This window comes from Carettochelys insculpta, chromosome 2 (genome assembly GCF_033958435.1).
Source record: "Carettochelys insculpta isolate YL-2023 chromosome 2, ASM3395843v1, whole genome shotgun sequence".
NCBI lineage: Eukaryota > Metazoa > Chordata > Testudines > Carettochelyidae > Carettochelys > Carettochelys insculpta.
Window position 1 is genome coordinate 24,787,521 of NC_134138.1, and position 16,111 is coordinate 24,803,631.

The following is a 16,111-nucleotide window of genomic DNA, read 5'->3' on the forward strand; positions in this document are numbered from 1 at the left end:
ACTTGTAGTAAATTTAACGTTTCTGAAAACTGCCAGACTAATTGTTAACTCATTTCTACTACAGACCACCCCAGGGTTACACTTTCACGTAGTTTATTAAATGCCACTGTTGGATTTGCTTTCAGAATCAGGAGCAGCGTCAAACAAGGATGCGTGCTTGCTCCGACATTGTTCGGGATCTTCTTCGCACTCCTCCTGAAGCATGCCTTGCTGCACACAAGATCTGATGGGAAACTGTTTAACCTTGCAAGGCTGAAAGCTAAGTCTAAGGTGCGAGAAGTCCTTATCAGAGACATGCTGTTCGCAGACGATACTGCTGTAGTGTCTCACACAGAAGACCAGCTTCAAAAACTGCTGGATCAGTTCTCCAAAGCGTGCAAGGACTTTGGGCTTACCATCAGCCTAAAGAAGACGAACGTACTCGGTCAGGATGTTGCTGAATCCCCATCAATCAGCATTGACAACTATACGTTAGAGGTTGTCCACGAGTTCGTTTACCTTGGGTCCACCATCACTGACACCCTGTCGTTGGACACTGAGCTAAATAGGAGGATCGGAAAAGTGGCCACAACTCTGTCCAGACTCAGCAAGCGAGTGTGGAATAACAACAAGTTGTACACTCACACCAAAATGCAAGTCTGTAGAGCCTGCATCCTCAGCACCCTCCTTTATGGCAGCGAGACTTGGACCCTGTATGCCCACCAGGAAAAGAGGCTGAACGTCTTCCACTTGCGCTGCCTCAGGCGCATCCTTGGAATATCATGGAAGGACAGAGTGACCAACACTGCCGTCCTCAAGCAAGCTGGAATCCCAACCATGCACACCCTCCTCAGGCAGCGTCGACTCCGCTGGCTTGGCCACGTCCACAGGATGCATGATGGAAGATTCTCCAGGACCAGACGGCATTCACCCAAGGGTTCTGAAAGAACTCAAATGTGAAATTGCGGAGTTATTAACAGTGGTTTGTAACCTATCCTTTAAATCCACTTTGGTACCAAATGACTGGAAGACGGCCAATATAACACCAATATTTAAAAAAGGCTCTAGAGGAGATCCTGGCAATTATAGACCGATAAGTTTAACATCAGTACCAGGCAAATTAGTAGAAACACTAGTAAAGAGTAAAATTGCAAGGCACATAGAAGAGCACGAATTGTTGGGCAAAAGTCAGCATGGTTTCTGCAGAGGGAAGTCGTGTCTGTCTAATCTATTAGAATTCTTTGAAGGGGTTAATAAACATGCGGACAAGGGGCACCCAGTGGACATAATATACTTAGATTTCCAGAAAGCCTTTGACACAGTCCCACACCAAAGGCTTTTATGTAAATTAGGTGGTCATGGGATAGGAGGAAAGGTCCTTTCATGGATCGGGAATTGGTTAAAAGACAGAAAACAAAGGGTTGGAATAAATGGTAAATTTTCACTATGGAGGGGGGTAACTAGTGGTGTTCCCCAGGGCTCAGTCCTGGGACCGATCCTGTTCAACTTGTTCATCAATGATCTAGAAAATGAGGTAAGCAGTGAGGTGGCAAAGTTTGCAGATGACACCAAGTTGTTCAGGACAGTCAAAAGCAAAAGGGATTGTGAAGAACTACAAAAAGATCTCAGCAAACTGAGTGATTGGGCAGCAAAATGGCAAATGAAATTTAATGTGGGTAAGTGTAAGGTAATGCATGTTGGAAAAAATAACCCAAATTACACGTACTACATGATGGGGTCAAATTTAGCTGCGACAGATCAGGAAAGGGATCTTGGAGTTATAGTGGATAGTTCTCTGAAGACATCCACGCAGTGTGCAGCGGCAGTTAGTAAGGCAAATAGGATGTTAGGAATTATTAAAAAAGGGATCGATAATAAGACAAAAGATATCATACTTCCCCTATATAAAACTATGGTACGCCCACATCTCGAGTACTGCGTGCAGATGTGGTCTCCTCACCTCAAAAAAGATATATTGGCATTAGAAAAAGTTCAGAAAAGGGCGACTAAGATGATTAGGGGCTTGGAAAGGGTCCCATATGGGGAGAGGCTAGAGAGACTGGGACTTTTCAGTTTGGAAAAAAGGCGATTGAGGGGCGATATGATAGAGGTATATAAAATCATGAATGGTGTGGAGAAAGTGAATATAGAAAAATTATTTACCTTTTCCCATAATACAAGAACTAGGGGACACCAAATGAAATTGATGGGTAGTAGGTTCAAAACTAATAAAAGGAAATTTTTCTTCACACAGCGCACAGTCAACCTGTGGAACTCCTTGCCTGAGGAGGCTGTGAAGGCCAGGACTCTATTAGGGTTTAAAAAAGAGCTTGATAAATTTTTGCAGGTTAGGTCCATAAATGGCTATTAGCCAGGGATAAAGTATGGTGCCCTAGCCTTCATAACAAGGGCAGGAGATGGATGGCAGGAGATAAATCACTTGATCATTGTCTTCTGTTCTCCTTCTCTGGGGCACCTGGCATTGGCCACCGTTGGCAGATGGGATGCTGGGCTTGATGGACCTTTGGTCTGACCCAGTATGGCCGTTCTTATGTTCTTATGTTCTTAAGGATTCCAAAAGACATCCTGTATGGTGTGCTAGCCTCTGGCAAAAGACCTCCTGGATGCCCCCAGTTGCGTTACAAAGATGTCTGCAAGAGAGACCTCAGAGAGGTAGACATCGAGGTGGACAGTTGGGAAGAACTAGCAGACGACCGCAGCAGATGGAGGCAGGGGTTACACAAGGGCCTTCAGAAGGGCGGGTTGAAGATCAGACAGCTAGCAGAGGAGAAGCGAGTGCACAGAAAGCACAATAAGGACTTGCCAGACACCCACTACATCTGCAAGAGATGCAGCAAGGACTGTCACTCTCGTGTGGGTCTTTATAGTCACAATAGACGCTGTAAATGAAGTCCTCAATTGAAACTTTAAAGGGCGCGATCCATAGTCTATGCAGACTGAAAGATGCCTACTACTACTACTACTACTACTGTTGGATTAAAGGAAAAAGAGGGAACTAGCTTTCAAGCACACACCCACACACATTCAGAACATCCTGCACTCAGACACTTACACAGGCAACCTCACTCAGGTGAATAGTTGCACAGAGAGCAGAAGAACCCAAGACATAGTGGATACAGTGTGCTGGCTGTAGTCTCGAATCCAGGGTGGCAAGCGGATTATATGAGCCCATCATCAGCTTGCTCTCTTGTCAGCATGATACTCAGGAGCAGTCACTACCATCCATCCTGGGGAGAGGGCCGTCTCTTCCTACCTCCCCAGCCAGCTGAGACTAACTCCTGCAGAGTGGTGATGCCAAGGAGAACCCCCACTATAGTTTTACACCCGTCCTTTTATATGTTTCAGTCCATCGCTCCTGTCCTGTCCCACTGCCTCAGGATTCTGTCTGACCATGAGTCATCACTGCTGTCCCAGGACTCTAGTTTGACCATAAGTCACCAGCTAATAGCAGATGGGAATTTGATCATCTCCTGATGGGGCCTCTTTCTCAGGAGGGTTCTTTTACAGGGCTCATCTCCTGTTATTCTCTGGCCATTGAAGTATTGCTGGCAGCTGGTTGTCCGGACAGGCTGGGTTCAGGGACCAATTCCATTACATACACATATCCACATTCACACATCTAAATGAAATTGCAGACATACCTAACTTCCTAACTGCCAGGATTTCTTACAGACTTATGGTCTCTATAAACAATTTCTTACTAACTTATAATACTTAATATAGACCTAGCAGCTGCTACAAAACAAAATTTATAAAAATAAAATATAACTGTATAGAACAAAGCTAAATCTATAAAACAATGCTATTGTTACAAAGCCTAAAGTTTATACAGACAGTAACTGAAAGTTACAAACTTACATCCACATTACACTGGGTTGGGCAGAAGCTTTACACAACATTCATCATCCTCAAGTCTTCCATTTATCTGCAAGAGAGCAAAGGCAGGGCCAAACACATTTCCCCATTGAGTGCCGACCTCACTGTGGAAGGAATGAGCTCCAAAGATTTGATTCAGAAGGTTTCTGGGGCGGCCTGCCGTATTCCATTCTCCACGGTAGGACACCTTTCCATGCCAAGTCAATAATAAGCGACATGGCATCATTGCAGCACAAAGCATAGCAGCATAAGGCCCAGGTTTATGGCCACATTCAGTCAGCATCCACTCCCTATCATGCTCTTTGATTCCAAGAAGACTGACATCCCACATGACAACTTGGATGAAATAGGGCAGTGTTTTGAAAGTGTGGTATGTGTACCACCAGTGGTGTGTGAAAGGATTTCAAGGGGTATCCAGTAGAAAATAAATTACTAAAAATCAGGAGATAAGCACTGGGATGGCACTGGGAGATGGGGTACACCAATAAGGCCAAAGTTCTGAAAGGGGTAGGTGAATTTTTTAAGTTTGGGAAACACTGAAATAGAGCTTCCTAGCTCTCCGTAACTGATAGCTCTGAGGCAATCCACTCCTATTTGCTCATCCCAAACAAATCACAACACCAGGTTTGCTCCCCTGCTTGCAAACGGCTTAAAGGAATTATCCCAGAGAACAAGTTCACCCCTGCTTTCCTCCTGCAGGGCACTGTGAGAATGGAGAGTAATAGTCAGCAGATACATGGGAATGGGCTAGGCTCTTGAGAAATTGCAGCATAATGTGCGAGGTGTTTGCAATGCTTGCCACAGAAGTTTGCAGCTGAGCAGGACCCATGCTTGCCATCTTATGGCATCTGCACATATAACTGGGGAAAAAGTGTGTCAAGATTGTTTGACATTGCTTTCAAGCAGGGAGAGAAGAAGGAGCCAAATGCATTATGGGAGGCTGAAGTTATGTGCTCATAGCCACCTGCTGTAATGTTTTGATCCCATCAGGCAATAGGAGCATGACCCAGAATGCAAAGGGACAGCAGGAACTGTGGGATGGCTATCCACAGTGCATCCTTTTTAACATCAAAGGCAGCCACACTACTGGGCACCACTCTGTCAACCTCACGTGCACAGGCAGTACAGGCACCCTCAGCTTTGTAAATTCAGTAATACAAAGTTGACCTTACTAAATCTGACCTTTGCACCTTGTGTAGACATCCCATTAGTCAAAGGACCTAGCGGCATAAGGCATTCCTAACCCGCTGAGCCATGCATCTTCCCATTTCCTTCTTGCTCTTTTATGGCTAATTGAAGTCCCCAGTTTTGCACTTCAGATTCACCAAGAAAACATCTGGTTCTTTTGAGTTGCTGGCATAATGTTTGGGAGCGGGCTGAGGACTGGAGCAGAAGGTGGGAATGCAGGAGGAGGTGAGGGGTGTGGGCTCTGGTTCGGTGGTGCTTACCTTGGGCAGTTCCTGGTCAGCTGCACAGCCACTCCAAGAAGCAGCTGGAATGTCCCTGTGGCCCCTGGCGGGGCGCGGGGAAGGAGACACACAGCTCCACACTGTCTCTCTCTTCAAGCACCACCTCCATATCTCCCATTGGCCACAGTTCCCTATTCTTGGTCAATGAGAGCCGCAGCAACGTCACTCGGGGAGGTGGCAGTATGTGGAGTCCCCTGTCCCAACCACTTATGGACTAAAAGGACATGTTAGCAGCTTCTGAGAGCCTTCCTTAGCCCCACTGCACCACCAGAATTTCAGAGGCTGAAAACCTTCTAGACTGGTTGCAGTAGCTGCTAGGAGATCAAGCCCAATTCCACGAAACTCCCAGCGAAACTTGGAGAGCTGGCAGTCCTATGCTTGGTTTAGTCTCTAGAATCTCCCACTGCATCTCTTCTGCAGCAGGTGAAAGCTAAAGAACTGTAGATTAGCCTCTGGCTCATCCCTCTATTCATGCTACAGCATAAGTTTATTTTGCTCTGACTGACAGTAAGCACACCTGCATTTTCTCCCCACAGAATATTGTAACCGTGCAGCAGAGCAGGTAGCTTTGTGGTTCAGGAAGCTGGTAGTTATTGAAAGCAAATTTTTACATGAGAGCAAGATCAAGAAGAGGGAATTTCAGCTGATCCCTAAAATGTATGGAATGTTTTTTGCATGAGAATAGAACACAGAGTGCAGGAACGCTTTAAAAACAGGTCTTAAGAGTTTTATTGTTATGAAAATCATGGGTTTTCCCCCCAAGCTAGAGAGGTTTTGTTTTTTCACAACATCCCTGCCTTACCAGGGCTGTGCTGGTTTGGGGAGACATGGTCTGCTGGCTGATTATACTAGACATCAGATTTATCTTTGGTTTCAATATAATGTTGAGACAGTTTCTCCTGACATGGCCTATCACATCTGTGGACCTAGAATAGGGCTGCTCTTCTATGCTTCTGCAGTATGATTCCTAGCACCTCCCTACAGCCAATCAAAGTGGGGCGCCAGGAGGGCCATTTGGCCTGGGCCTCAAGCTTACAGGGGGCCTCAAAGCTAGATTTTTCTTCAATAATTAGTACACTTGCACAGAAAAAAAGGCTAGGAAAAAAAACACATTTGTTTAAAAAATCAAATTATGTCTCACTCTATTTTGGGGCCTTATTTTCTTTCCATGTTTTATTTTTATTATGGCTAGGTGCCTCAAACACTGCAAGTGGCCCCAGCCTCACTGGACCTCTGAGAAGGCCTGCACCTCCCAGTGACACCGGAGAAGGCAGGAGTTCTGAGTCACTGCTGGCCCTGTCCCAGCTGCCACAGTAGGAACAGAAAAACTGTCGAACCTCACATAGAACGTAAAGCAGAAAAACCAGACCAGATGAAGATTTGGCGAAAATAGGTGAGACTCCATTGATATCAAGGGAGTCTCACCCATTTACACCAGGCCTGCACTCAATCGCTTCTTCTAAAAAGCCCTTGCAACTTTCATATGAAAATTCTGCAGGGAGATTCTGTTACCCCTGGGCAAATGTAGATGAATGAAAATACCAGCTCAGTTATTTTTTATGTTCTTAGGTTTATAACTATAACCTGAAAAGCCTCTTTTCACTTCGTTGTGATGCCTCAAGAGATTGGTCTTAGAAGTACCCTTTGAAGCATCAGAAAGCAATATCTCCCTGAAGGCTAATTAATATTTGACATTCCTGTTTGTACCTAAGAGTCTTTTGTTAAGCGAGGTAGGTAAACATGAGACAAACTGGCCATTTTGGGTTCCTGAAAGAAAAGTAGAAGAGGCAAGCACACAGAAACCTTGCTCTAACCTTTATAGCAGCTGGGTGACTTTTATAGTCAGCAACAGCAACGAAGGGTCCTGTGGCACCTTATAGACTAACAGAAAAGTTTTGAGCATGAAAAGTTTTGAGACTAACTTTTCTGTTAGTCTATAAGGTGCCACAGGACCCTTCATTGCTGTTACAGATCCAGACTAACACGGCCACCTCTCCGATTATAGTCAGCAGTGGCTCAAAAAGTTGTGATGTTCTTCTGAGAAGAACTGCTCCCTAAAGGCAAAATTCTGTACTCAGTTACAGCCTTGTAATCCCACTGAAAGCAGTGTGTACATTCTTGGGGCATGGAATGCACACTTGCTGTAGGCTTACACAGTTCCTAGCACTGTAAGGCTCCAACCTACTGGAGACCACCTTGGCATGACCACTATGCAAATTAATATTTACATGGCTGCAAGTGAGAGCAGAACTGTCCCTTATAATTGTTTAGCTTTAGATTGCTTTTCTAATAACTATAGACTTGGGGTAAAATCTTCAGAAGCATCTTAGGACATCTCACAGCACCAATTTTCAGAAGCACCAAGGTGCCATTGGTGACTTAGATGGCACAGATTAGTTTCAACAAGGAAACTTAAGCACTGCAATCCTCAGGACTTGTCTACACTTGCAGGGCTGCATCGGCAGATAAATGATGGTTCCATAAACACTGCTTTATACCAGAAATCTACTGATCGCCTTACTTTCCTACATGCATTGAGCTTTCATCCAGAGCACATCACACAGTCCATTGCCTGTAGCAAAGCCCTATGATACAACTGCATTTGTTCCAGTACTTTAGACAAAAACAAATACCTACAGAGTCTCTATTAAGCATTCTTAAAACTACAGTACACATGTGTGAAAGAGACATTAAGTGGTCATTAAAAGCATTCACCAGGCATGTGCCAATGGTAAATTTACTGATAAAAACAATTGTGTATTATGTCCACAGGACCTTAGTTTAAAATTTGCATTACCTATTTCATTAGTTTGCGGCTGCAGCTTCTGAAAACCACAGCTTTAAAAAATCCTTTTATAGATATTTATTTCCACAATCTGAGTATTCAGCTTTATCATTTAATGCTTGGATCTTCAGACAGTTTTTTTTAAATAAATTCTTCAAAAGACCACCCTGATCTAAAATCAGTGACCTGGTAACCTGGTAATCAGTGACCTGGCCCCAGGGTCATCTTCTCTCACCTTCCCCACACTGTACCCTAACTCACACTCCCAGTCTGCTACCCTGCCTCCTGTACCTTTCCCACCCCAATGCCCTGCCCTGAGCCCTTCATGAAACCCGATGCCTTTCTCTGGGCCCCTCACACACCCCAACTTTTAATCCTGAACGCCTGACATCCCCAGCACCTTACCCTAACTCCTGTACCCCCACAAATTACAACCCCGTCCTGGGACACTCATGCAGCCCAACCTTGATTCCTGCATCTCCACCTCCCCAGCACTGTGCCCTAACTTCTGCACCCCCTACACACTCCAGTCCTGTACCCTGAATATGGCCCCTTTTCATCTTGAGAGATGGTGGTTAGTAGTGGTGGTGAGGATCTATGGGTGGTGTTTGAGTCTGCGCTTCTCTCTTGGCTTATCCGTCCAATATTGGATTTGCCTGGTCAACTGCAATAACTGCATGTCAGTCTACTTCCAAATTCTTGAGCCTGAGAGCTTTTCCTTCTCACACGAAGTTCTTTCACATGGCTTGCACATATAAGCCGCGTCTACACATGCACACTACTTCGAAGTAGCGGCGCCAACTTCGAAATAGCGCCCGTCACGGCTACACATGTTGGGCGCTATTTCGAAGTTAACATCGATGTTAGGCGGTGAGACGTCGAAGTCGCTAACCCCATGAGGGGATGGGAATAGTGCCCTACTTCGATGTTCAACATCGAAGTAGAGAACGTGTAGTCGTTGCGCGTCCCGCAACATCGAAATTGCGGGGTCCTCCATGGCGGCCACCAGCTGAGGGGTTGAGAGACGCTCTCTCCAGCCCCTGAGCTTGATGGTGGCCGCGTGAAGTGGCCCCTCAAAGCTCCCCGCCCCCTCCCTTCCTGTGCAGGAAACTGAGAGAACGTGCAGGCGGCAGCCCAGACACGCAGCCAGCCTGCACGTCCCTCAGCTGCCACAGACACCCCCCCCAGCTGCGATGGCTGCATGCCAGCCCCCTAAGCACCCCCAGGGGACCCCCCCCAAGGGGAGCCAGGGGTCCCAGCCCAGCAGCCAGGCGGGGAAGCGGCAGCGGGGCCCCTCCTGGACAGAGGCCGAGCTTCGGGACCTGCTGGGGCTCTGGAGCGAGGAGGAGGTGCTCCAGGTAATGGGGAGCAAGAGGCGGAATGCGGATGCGTTCGCTCGGCTGGCCGAGGGCCTGGCCACCCAGGGTCACCCTGCCCGCACTCCGGATCATGTCCGGAGTAAAGTGAAGGAGCTGCGGCAGGGTTACGCCCAGGCCCGGGATGTGGCCAGCCGATCTGGGGCCGCCCCCGTCACTTGCCCCTTTTACAGGGAGCTCAGGGACATCCTGGGCCCCTGGCACACCTCTTCCCCTCTGGCCACTCTTGATACCTCGGCCGAGGAGCCCCAGCAGGCCCCGGAGGCGGAGTCCGCCCCGGAGGCAAGCCCCGCACCCCGGGGGCCCCCCCAGGAGCCCACCCCCGGGGCACCGGAGGAGGAGGAGGAGGAGCAGAAGGGGGAGTCCTCCTCCAGCGACACCGGCCTCCAGATCATCCTGCCTTCCAGGAGCTCCAGCTGGGCGTCCGCCCCCCGGGTGTCCCCCGACCGTGGGAGTGGACCGTCAGGTATGTACCTCCCCCTCGGTGCACACCCCCGGGGTTGAGGGGCGGGGGTAATAGATATGACCAGGGCCCTCCACATGCCCAGATGACCATGGCCCCAAGGACAGCAGTGGCATGTCCCTCAGAAGAGTGCATCAGCCCCTGCCCGCACCCCCCGCAGCACGACAATGCCATGCCCCATCCCCAGGGCTGGGGGGAGCGGAACTTCTAGGGTCCCCCGGGGGGAGGGGGTGGGACACCCAGCAGCAGCAGCAGCAGCATGTGATGGAGTCAGGGGAGTGCAAATGCGAGACTCAGGCTACATATGAGAAACAAGCAGAATAGCTCCCAGTGGCTAAGGATGATCTTGGGGCTACAACTGGCAGGTTACACCTCTGCCCTGAACAAAGAGGAGGGAGGAGCCGAGCTGGCTTTGAATCGGGGGCCGCAGTTAGAGGCTAGGGGAAGGGAGAGCTAGAAGGCAGCCAGCCTGAGGAGGGGGAAAGCTACACCCCAGAGGGGCACCCCTCGGGGTCTTCTCCCCAGGACGGGTTGGACGGACTGTCTCTGACTGCTGTACTGTCGCTTCTGTGAGAAACTGGGCATCTGTTGCCTAATAAACCTCCTGTTGTACCTGCTGAGAGAGAGTCACTCCTGCCAGCGGACGGGGTGCAGTGCAGGGGGACCCCTGAACCCCATCACAGCAGCATGTCCCGGGGACGGGGATGGGGAACCTGAAGCAGAGGGGTGGGGGGACAAGGGCCGCGGCTCGGGGCCCACACTAATGGCTGTCTCCACTCTTCTTCCCCCGCTCCTGTGTTCCACAGCTGCACCATCGGAAGGACCGGAGAGTGCCGGCGAGGCGTCAGTGGTCCTGGACAGCCCTCCGGGGCCATCACACCAGGCCAGGCCCTCGGCGGAGGACCGACCAGCCCCACGGCGGGGAAGACGGCAGACCCAGCACCACCAGCCGACAGCGACGGACCCCCAGCTGCTGGCCCTCCACTGTCGGCAGCTGGAGGTCGCCGAGCAGTGGCTGCGGGTGGAGGAACGCCGCCTCCAGCTGCAGGAGCGGGCGCTGGCCTGGTGCCAGGAGGCATGGGGGGCCTACATGCGGACCTTCAACCGTATCGCGGACTACCTGGCCCCCCATGCCGCGCCGGCCACCGCTGCGCCCGCCCTGCCTGCTCCACCTGCTGCTCCACCTGCTGCTCCAGCCGCTGCGCCGTCCGCCGTTGCACCACCACCCACCACCGAGGGCCCTTCTGCCGAGGGGGACCTGGGGCCAGCTGACACCCGCCGGCCGTATCTCCCGGTCCGCCCGGCCCCCAGCCAGCCCGGGCCAGGGCTGAGGCCGAGGCGGAGATCCTGGCCACCCACCCCCAGCGCTGGACTTTAGGGGGTGGGGGGCCCAGGACGTGGCCCCCCCCCTTTGTATATATTCCCCCCAGTTTTAAGTTAGTTTGTTGTAAATAGTTTGTATATTTGACCCCTGTTACTATGCTGATCCTTACCCCCCCATGTAAATAGTTCTCCCCTTCCTTGTCTTCCCGTTTCATCTTATCCCTATTTATAATACATATATATATAAGTTAGATTTTGCCTGTAAATAGTTAGTCTTGTTGATAATAATAATAAGAGTTCTACAGATATTTGAGTTGACGAACAACTGTCTGCTTTTATTTACAAGAAAAGTGGCGGGGTGTGCTCTTGGGTGCTCTGTGGTGTGGGCGTAGGGGCAGGGAGTGTTGTGGAGGATGCGGGGGGCAGTGGGGGGCCTGCCAGCGTTCACCCCACAGCCTCATCGAACTGGACCCGCAGGGCCTCCCAGACCCGGGTCCCTTCGGGGTCCACCTGGCGACTGGGGGCAGCGGGTGGCTGCACATTGGCCCTGCCAGCCTCAACAGCCCAGCCCTGAAAGAAGGCCTCCCCCTTGCTCTCCATGAGGTTGTGTAGGGCGCTGCACGTGCCCACAGTCTGGGGGATGTTGGCGGGGCCCGCATCAAGGCGGGTGAGGAGACACCTCCAGCGCCCTTTGAGGCGCCCAAATGTGCGCTCCACCACCTGGCACGCGTGGTTCAGGCGCTGGTTGAAGCGCTCCTGGCTGGCTGACAGATGGCCCATGTATGGGTGCATGAGCCAGGGCCGGAGGGGGTATGCCGCATCTGCGATGATGCAGAGGGGCATGGTGGTGTCCCCCACAGGGATCTCCCGCTGGGAGATGTAGGTCCCTGCCTCCAGCCGGCGGCACAGGCACGAGTTCTGGAATACCCAGGCGTCGTGGGTGCTGCCAGGCCAGCCCACATAAATGTACAGGAAACGGCCCCAGCTGTCCACCAAGGCCTGGAGGACCACTGAGTGGTAGCCCTTCCTGTTTAAGTAGCGTCCTCCACTGTGTTCCGGGGCACAGATGGGGATGTGAGTCCCATACAGAGCCCCGAAGCAATTGGGGAAGCCCAGGGTGGCAAAGCCCGCGATGGCGGCATCCGGGTCCCCAAGCCTCACGAGCCTGTGGAGGAGCAGGGCGTTGATGGCGTGGACGACCGGCAGGGGAAGCACATGGGAGAGCACCAATGAGGGGTGTGCAGGGTGTGTGTGGCCCTCCCTTGCCAGGGCCCCCCTCCCCCACCCTCCCCTGCCAGGGCTGCCTCCCCCTCCCCCTGTGGGTCCTCTTACTTCCATGAGGACAGCCCCGACAGTGGCCTTGCCGACGCCAAACTGCTGCCCTACGGATCAGTAGATGTCTGGAGTGGCCAGCTTCCAGACAGCAATGCCAACCCATTTCTCCACACTGAGGGCATGCTGCATGAAGGTGTCCTGGAGCCTGAGTGCGGGGGTGAGCCACTGGCATAGCTCCAGAAATGTCTGCTGGCTCATGCGAAAGTTCTGGAGCCAGCGGTCGTCGTCCCATTCTCCGAGCACCAGCCACTCCCACCAGTTGGTGCTCGTGGGGCAGCTCCACAGCCGGCGGCGTGTGCGGCGGGGGGGGGCGGGGTGCTGCAGGGTTGGGGGTTGCGTCCTCCTCCCCTGAGGGCAGCTCCTCCTCTGTGGCAAGGAGGTACTCAGCTGCCTCCTGCATGGCATGGAGCAGGGCGAGCACTGCTCCTGCAGGGGCGGCTGGGTGGACCTCTGGCTGCTGCTGCTGCTGCTGCTGCTGCTGGGGGTCCATGACTGCGTTGCTCGAGGTGTGCGTGCCTATGGCTCTGCAGACCGCGTGCTGTGCAGGCTGAGTGTGTCTGGGAGGGGCCCTTTAAGGGAGTGGCTAGCTGTTGCCCCGGAAGCGCTAATCCGCCCTGTGACCCTGTGTGCATCTGTTCCTGGCACCCTTATTTCGATGTGTGCTACTCTGGCATGTAGACATTCCCTCGCAGCGCCTGTTTCGATGTGGTGCTGCGCAACGTCGACGTTGAACGTTGACATCGCCAGCCCTGGAGGACATGTAGACGTTATTCATCGAAATAAGCTATTTCGATGTAGCGTGCACGTGTAGACGTAGCCATACTGTCAAAGGATGATGTGCCCTGTTGTAGCAGTTGTTGCCAGGTGTTTCAATCTGATGCTGTAGATTTCCAGGATTTTGGATCTATGTTGAATTTTTTCATGGCGCTTTTGCATGCATCCTTGCATCTTAGCTTTGGTCTTCCTCTTGTTCTCAACCCACATGACAGTTCACCAAAGAGGATTTCTGTGGGAAGATGTTCATCTCCCATTCTTCTCACATGACCAAGCCAACATAGTCTTCTGCTGTTGAGGATCGCTATGAGGCTGGGTATGCCAGATCTTGACAGGACATCTGCATTTGAAACTTTATCTTGCCAGCTGATATTCATAATTCTGCGGAGGCAGCAGAGATGGAAGCTGTTCAGTTTTTTCTCCTGGTTTGAGTATATGGTCCATGCCTCAGAACTATGCACCAGGATACTCAATACACATGCCTGGTAGATTAGTGTATTTGTTTTCACTGTCAGTTCAGGACTGTTCCATGCCTATTTTGTAAGTCTGCCAAAAATAGTAGCTGCATTCCCGATTCTGATGTTCAGTTCTTCGTCCTTGGATAGGTTTTTGGTGACTGTATATCCAAGGTAACAAAACTGTTGAATTACATCTAATGGGCTGTTCATGACATTGGGATGACAGTGGGTTGCTGAGGTATAGCTTGAGTGAATACAACAATTTTCTTCATGCTTATGTCAAGGGAAAACAACTTCCAGGCTCTGGACAGACAATCCATCAGTGACTGTGGCATGTTTTCATTCTGAGTGACAAGTCCCTGTACCCTGAGCACCTCATATAACCCAACCCTGGCTTCTGAACTCCCACATCCCCAGCTCACTGCCCTGAGCCTCCCATACTCCATCCCATAATTTTTGGAGTATTTCTAATTGACTTATAGATTTGCTTAACATCTTAAAGCTGAACTGTGTATGGATAACATGCATTTTGGTGTGTTCAGCAGCTTGAAGTTATTAGAAAGGATGATAATACAAGATTGGTGGTCTTTTTTTTAATTTGGTTTCATATTAAATGAACGAAGTAAGCATTGCTCCTTGTTAACAATCCCTTATTTTTCTTCTGCACCTATGGACTATTTACAATATATATTTATATGCAGGTTTTTTGTTCATACTGGTGGTGCGTATCCATGCACTTCCTCAGTATTGGTGAAGCACATAATAAATTTTAACCTGCCCAAAAGAAAGTTCAACCCATCTAAGGATGGAACATTGTAGTGGGAATACTGCTCCCCTGCCCTGCATGCTGTCAGGAGAGCCCTGGTGCATGTGCTGGGTTGAGGAGCAGCTAGGAGAGACCTGAGGGCATGGCAGCCAGGACCCTAGCATGCAGGGCATGTAGGAGACAGGAGAAGAGTTGGGTAGAAGGAGATGCTGTGGGAGAGAGGCAAGGCCAAGTTGACTGAAGAGGGTTGGGCCCTGTGTGTGGGGGGCGGTGTCCACATTTACACCCCCTCCCAGAAATTCCTGAATACAGGCCTGAGGACTAAGTGTCTGTGCTCATGGCTAGAAGCAACAATGTAAGGCCACTTAAGTGCCTACAGGTTAGGTGGCATCTGATCAATGGTTTTATGAACAGCAGTAATGCCTAAACATTGGACTTAAGCACTAAAGTCCACCAGAAAAATGTAGGTCTTAAGTCTCCCTCATGAATCCAGCCCCTGAACACTTCTGAAGTCCCAGTGTGCCCTCGTCTGCCATGTTAGGCACCTAAATACCTTTAAAATCTGCTTCCAAATGGCTAAGATCCCCTCGACTGCCAATAAGATGCCATCTCCCAAGTGATTTTTGAAAATGGGACCACAGTTCCTGTCACTTTCAAGCTTTTGAAAGTTTTTCCCCTTAACCCAGAGAGATACTTGGCTCAACTTCCAAATAGAAAATCTTTAACAGAAAAACATTTTATTTCTTAATAATGCAGAATCAGACTATGATATTCTCACTCTAATAGGCATGGGACAGGGATCAGTAGTGCTACAGAGGCTGGTGTCCACCCCACACAGCAACCAGCAACATGGAAATGCCACAGAAGGCAAAATGGTGTCTCCATATGGTCCCTCACTGCACTCCATATAACTGACAAGTAGGATGCAGGCTCTGTTTAATGTAGTTGATGTGCTAGAAGCAGTGGCGGTAAAGATAATGTTTGTGGGCCTTCCCTCAAAACCACAGCCTAGAGCCCCACTTGTGGAAATCAACAATGAAAAGCCATTTGAGAAACTCTCTGCCCAAAAACAAGAACAAGTCCTGTGCCATCTCGTAGACTAACAGATATTTTGGAGCATAAGCTTTCGTGGGCAAAGCCCAGCTGACAAAGTGGGTCTTTCCCCATGAAAGCTTACGCTCCACAATATCTGTTAGTCTATAAGGTACCACACGACTTCTTGTTGTTCTCGAAGATACAGACTAATACGGCTACCCCTCTGATATATATCTCTGCCCAAACTTCAGTGGATGCATCCACAGTGTTACCTGATCATTGGGACTGGAAGGAGAATTGGGTCCAGGGTGGTCACACATTTACAGTTACAGGACTCTGCAGCTTCAGTTTCAACATTAACCATTTGTTTAGTCATCTCTCTGTTTACAGCAGGTTTCTACTCTGAAAAGTCACTCTGTGACAAGCAAAGAGATGGCCTTTCCGGCTCCAT